The sequence below is a fragment of the Echinops telfairi genome, unplaced genomic scaffold, assembly GCF_000313985.2.
Source record: "Echinops telfairi isolate 266 unplaced genomic scaffold, ASM31398v2 ScPeMD7_3533;HRSCAF=4204_0, whole genome shotgun sequence".
Taxonomy (NCBI): Eukaryota; Metazoa; Chordata; class Mammalia; order Afrosoricida; family Tenrecidae; genus Echinops; species Echinops telfairi.
In genome coordinates, this window is record NW_022107431.1 from 71560034 (window position 1) to 71565929 (window position 5896).

A 5896-nucleotide genomic window follows, 5' to 3' on the forward strand; every position below is an offset into this window, starting at 1 on the left:
TATCCCTGAGGTCTGTGGCTCTCAACTTTCTTAATGCCATGACCGTTTAATACAGTCCCTCATGTTGTAGTGACCGCGTTTGTGGGTACATCTGCATGTGGGCTGACCCGCCTGGAGACAGAGACATGAGCAGTGTCTTGGTTCCTAAGGCCCTCAGAAATATGGCCTTAGGAGACTCCTGTGAAAGGGTCATTCGACTCCCAAAGGGGTAGCGACCCACAGGTTGAGAACTGCTGCCCTAGGTGATTTGGGACCTTTTTAAAAGGCTGGAATGGGTAATATATCTTCATGAAGATACTCTTGAGTTTAAAAAAGGTCTAAAGTGTCCAATCTAAAAATGTCACATGGTTTGCTTTTTTATTCGTTCAATTTACTTCCTAAATAGTAGGGGAAAAACATGCTAGAGAGTAGGTTGTCATCTTTGGCTTGACATAGACTTCTGAGGTAATGATACTGTGTCAATCTCTAAGCATCTCCTTCTATATGGAGGCATCATGATTATTCATTACGATCAAAACCTGCTCAAAACTTTAAACCTTAATAAGCTTCAAGGCCCTTGTGGAATTAACTGGGGGAAAATGCATTTTCTAAACTCAGTAATAAGATGTAGAAGAATGCCACCATGTAAAAAAGAGGCATGGTTCAATTTTGAATAATACTATTTTGAGCATTCTAAAATTATGAATATGAGAGTCATATATGTATAATCTGCTAAAGTGCGTAAAAATCACACAATTTATTATACTTACATTTTAAACAGAACTAGTGAGGCATGTACACACACTGCTGTGAGACACTGTTCAGTCACTTCCAGCTCATAGAAACCCTATGATCAAAAGAACAAAGCATTGCCTAGTCCTGTGCTATCCTGAACATCGCTGTTTTGCTAGGCCCTTTGTTGCAGCTGCCATGTCAAGCTTTCTCCTTGAGGGTCTTCCTTTTTTTTTTTTCTTTTTTTTTTTTTTTCTATATCAAGGGAGAGAGCGAATGCAGTCCCCCACTACTGTAAATTACGCAGTCGAGTTTCCCACTTTTGGGGAAATCGCAGGGGTCAGCTCATCTGGAGTGCCATGGATGAGCCTCGCCCTGGGAAAACCACCTTCGTGATCATGGTATCTCCCCTGGCAGGTAAGTATCTTTAAAAAAAAATTTTTATGCTCAACTTCGCCAAGCATGAAATCTTTTTCCAGGGACTGATCTTTCCTGAGAAGATGTTTGAAGTACATGAGTTAGTCTCACTTCTAAAGAGCATTCCAGAAGAACAAATGCTTCTTGCAATATGTTATTTTCTGGCAATTCCAGGGACTTCCACATTCTTTGCAGCGACATAATTCAAATGCATGAATTCTTTTAGACTCTCTGTATATACTGTGCAGCTTTCACACGCACTTGATATGGTTGAAAATACCTGTGTGTGGGCCAGGCACACATCAGTCCTCAAAGCAACATCTTTGGTCGTTTACACTTTCATCACGTTGAAGAATAGATGTTCCCTAAGCAATACATCATTTGATTTCTTGACTGCTGTTCCATCAGTGTTGATTGTGAGTAAACTCCAATCATTGAAAATATAATTCATTTCTCCATTTATCAAGCTGTTGTGTATTGGTTAAGTTGTGAGGATTTCTTTTTCTTTTATTGAATTATAATCTAAACATATGTGACTGTGAAGGCTGTAAAGTAAAATATCTGTAGATCAGGGCACAGGCTACTGAGTCCTGCTAATTCACAGAATTGTTGGAAAACAAATTAGTACAAAATTCTCTGGTGATGAAGCAAACTGGAAACTTCTGCAATTCTGTGCCCCAAGAACCATAGACCAGGAAACAGAAAGGTACAGAATGAAGTGCCAAGTGAGAGTTATGCACACATATCTGTTTATAGTCTGAGGCGAAATACATTAGAGTACATCAAACAACAGAAAATATAGTAACAATGGACCAAACAACTGGGGACCAAAGCCTAGCCAAGTTGAAAAATAAAATTACCACCTTACTACACTACAGTGTTGCCACAACCAAAATTGGAGCACTGGAAATAACGGCATGCATCAAATTTCTCCTTGTTGGATGGTCTTATGTTTAATTATTCATTGATGCAGATGGCTCCAGCGTGTGTATATCCTCACATGATGTGTCTATTAACATCTGAGTTTATCGTTGACTGCACGGACTCAAATGGGAGAAGATTTTCATCGAGAGGGATCTTGGTAATGCATACCTAGTTTCAAGACAATACTTTTTCATAAAATGTTCGAGTAAGATAGAATATGATCTTCATTCTTGAATTCATCGCTCTTCTGCCTATAACAATCATTTATGAGTTCAAAAGAGAAGGAAATATGAAGCTAATATGTTTGAGGGTGGGAAAATTCAGAATAGATGTGAAAAATATATGTTATTGAGGTTAAAAAAAAGAGATAGGTTATGGAAATTTAGTACAGGAAGACAAACATCACTGGGGTTGCACACAGAAACCAGTGTGGCAGAGAAGTAATGGCCTTTCTTCAAGTAGTGTGAAAGTTAAAAAAAATTTTCAATTAGGATAACTAAGATGTGCAACCTGCATATAATGACTCTTTATTCTGATAGGCTCGTGACATTCACACAATGATGTTTAATACTCCCCATCCCCCCCTTTTTAGAGGATAGCATAGAGTCTCTCAGGGAAGTAAGTCAATTTTATAAGGCAGATCACTGATAGCCGAGCTAGGGTAGTATAAATGGAATTTGATCCACAGTTGATATTGACTTCAAAGTTCATGAGTTTCCTCTGCTACAATGTTCCTGTTGCCATCAAGTTGAAGCTGACACATAGCAACTCTACAGGAGAGAGGAAAAGGGACCCCCAGGGTTTCTGAGGCTGTACTTTTTCACAGACGCAGACTGTCACATCTCCCAGGGCGTTGGAGACCGATCAGTTAGCAAAGAAGTGCTTATCCACTGTGGAACTGGGCTCCTTTCTAAACACCAGGCTATTCTTAAGCAAGCTGACAACAAAAATTCTCTTCTTTTATTTATGCACATTCTGACTGAAAGGAAAAATAGTCTGCTTTGTTCTTCAGTCAACCGTCTTTTCGTTTACTTACTCTGTAAGTAAAAGCAGCAGAGGATGGAAAATTATCAGAGGGATTTCCACAGTATCATGCGTATTATTTATTACCTGGTCTGTGCTAGACTCATTAGACCCATCATCCCTAATAGTCTCAATCATCAAGAGGGAGAGTGATTTATCCCCATATAATAGGACATAACAGAAGAGAAACTATTGGAGGTTTCTAGTCTAAAGAAGAGTAAATTAAAGGAACAAAGCACAGAAAAAAATCTACATTTTCTTTTGATCAATAAAATTAAATATAATTTTCTGGTAATATTATTGAGAACATAGACTTATTTTAAGTGAATTCATGTATTTCTGGGATAACAATAATTGAATTTTTTTCAAACTTGAAAAGAATCTATAGAGCAAAATTACATAAACCTAAAAATTTAAGTAATGTTGAGTTAATACATAAAAAGCAGTGTTAATAAAATTAACTAGTAGTATTTTCCAGATGTTAATGCTAAATGTACTTTTATTTTTATTTTCTTCACCTTTTTATGTACCTCTTACTTTAGGCTGAAGGAGTGTAACTGGGTGGCACAGTGAGTGAAGCATTGGTCTATTAATTGCAAGGTTGCTGTTTTAAATCCAATAGGCACTGTGTGAAAGAGAGATGAGGCTGTCTCACATCATAATTTACAGACTCAGAAATCCTATGGAAGAGTTCTATTCTACCACATAGATGAAAGGATTTGAACTTGACTCAGTTTGACTATTTGCAATACAAGAAGCTCTTCAACTGACCTCGTCTTAAGTGTTAGCGTGCTAAAACTCAGAGAAAGGAACTATAAATGATAGCTTTACTCAGGGAGGTGAGTACATAATGATATGATTTTTTGTTCTTTGATACCTGATAACTGATCCCTTCAGCACCACGTAATCACACAGGCTGGTGTGCTTCTTCCATGTGGGCTTTTTGCTTCTGAGCTAGATGTCTGCTTGTTTAAGACCCTAGATGCAATATCTTTTGATAGCCAGGCTCCATCAGCTTTCTTCACCCCAAGGACTAAAACAGCGATCACAATAATCTAGCTGAATGAATGAAATAATTAAGAAACAAATACAGATATAGTCCTCATGGAGTTTTACTGCATGTAAATTTAGTATTAAATATTTATCTTAACACACATCTGTATTTAATATTAAACAGTTATCTTAATATTAAAGAGTTATCTTAAGTTAGATGGCTCCTACTTAGTATTTTTTCAATTGATCACTTATAAAAACATCACCGAAATCTTTGATAGAGGAGTAGTATTATTTATTTATGGCTGACATTATCTGATATATTGTGTAAATAGATTTGATTATATCTCATAATTTAAAATTCAATTAAACTTGCTTACATTAATTTATCATTAAAAATCCAAATTTATCAATACATTTTTAAAATCCTCAACATTTTCACAAAATCTTAATCAATTTTTGGGTTTTTGTTTATGACTATTGGATTAAAAGTGCATTCTACAACCCTAAACAAATTATTGAATTAGTTTGAAATTTTGAAAATAATAGTTTTAAAACTGAATGAGATATTCTAAATTTCATTTCTGTTTTAAAAAATAAAATTCCAGATTAATAAAGGAGAACATGTCCAAATACCTTCATTTATCCACATAGATGGCAAATTATAAGGGTAAAATGGTTCAAATTCTCATGTCTGCTCTATTAAATGAATAGCACAGACATAAATAAATTCAGTGGCATAAATAGATTAAATGATAAATTTAATTTAATAAAGTAAGTTTTATTTATAAAAGTATGATGGATATATAAGTATTTATATATAAACTAAATGTAATATATGGTAGCAAAATGAAATGTATTCTTTAATTATTATTCTATATTATATATGTACTATTCTATCTTATTGTTATATTACACTCATATTATTCATACATTTTATTTTATTCTATATTGGGCTTATTATTGGAGGCATTTTGCTAATTTACCAAGATCTTCCCCTTTTTGTGAATAAAATGTATTTAAAATTATCAGAATATTTCTACAGCTAAACTTTTTCACAGGTTATGAGTCATTCCATTATAAATACTAGAATCTAATGTTTAATGTAAATATAAAAATACATTATACCAATGTATGATAGTTAAGATTTTTTTGTCAAGTGGCTGAGCCAGAAATTTCTGGTGCTTTGGCAATTAAGGTGTAGTATAAGATCTACCATAATCTAATCCTGAGCATATGGTCTCTTTCAATAGAAATAGAATACTAAAAAATCATGCGTACCTTTTCCTGGGTCTGGATCCTGCAAAGGGCTCTTCATCTGACCTCTAGATGTTTGCACTTGACTCATGTGCCTACTGTACTGCCAGCTGATCCTGGAAGTCATCAGCAGTCTGCTGTGTGATCTGCCAATATGGGTGCATCAGCCCCTGCAACCTTCTAAGCCCCAAGGAGCCTCCAGCTAGATATCTGATTCATGGATTTGGAACTTGCCAGTCTCTACAACTATGTGAGCCATTTCATTGACATAAATCTTCCTCTGAATATAAATATGCAAGCCTCACTGAGATGGGTTTTCAAGATAACCCAATCTAAGATACAAGGGTGGCTAAAGTTTTGATACTAAGGTTCCAGTTCATAAACACAAGGATTTATTCTTGATGAAACACATTGAGGCATGTTTCTGTGATCAATGGATGGCTGCAGCCAAGTTCTCTAAGTAAAACACTTGTGTTAACCTTAAATGGTGTAAAAGAAACAATGTCTAATCCAAACGGTAGTATTTGCTACACAGGTAAAATTGTAGACAGAGAGCTCAGCCCAGAAAGTA

At 35.4% G+C, this 5896-nt stretch overlaps 1 non-coding gene across 1 annotated transcript; it reads right to left on the bottom strand.

The window, feature by feature from the left end:
- Positions 1-972: 972 nt before the first annotated feature.
- Positions 973-1136, bottom strand: LOC115871153. The gene has a single exon (XR_004047130.1). It is a non-coding gene; the product is annotated as a U1 spliceosomal RNA (small nuclear RNA).
- Positions 1137-5896: the final 4760 nt, after the last annotated feature.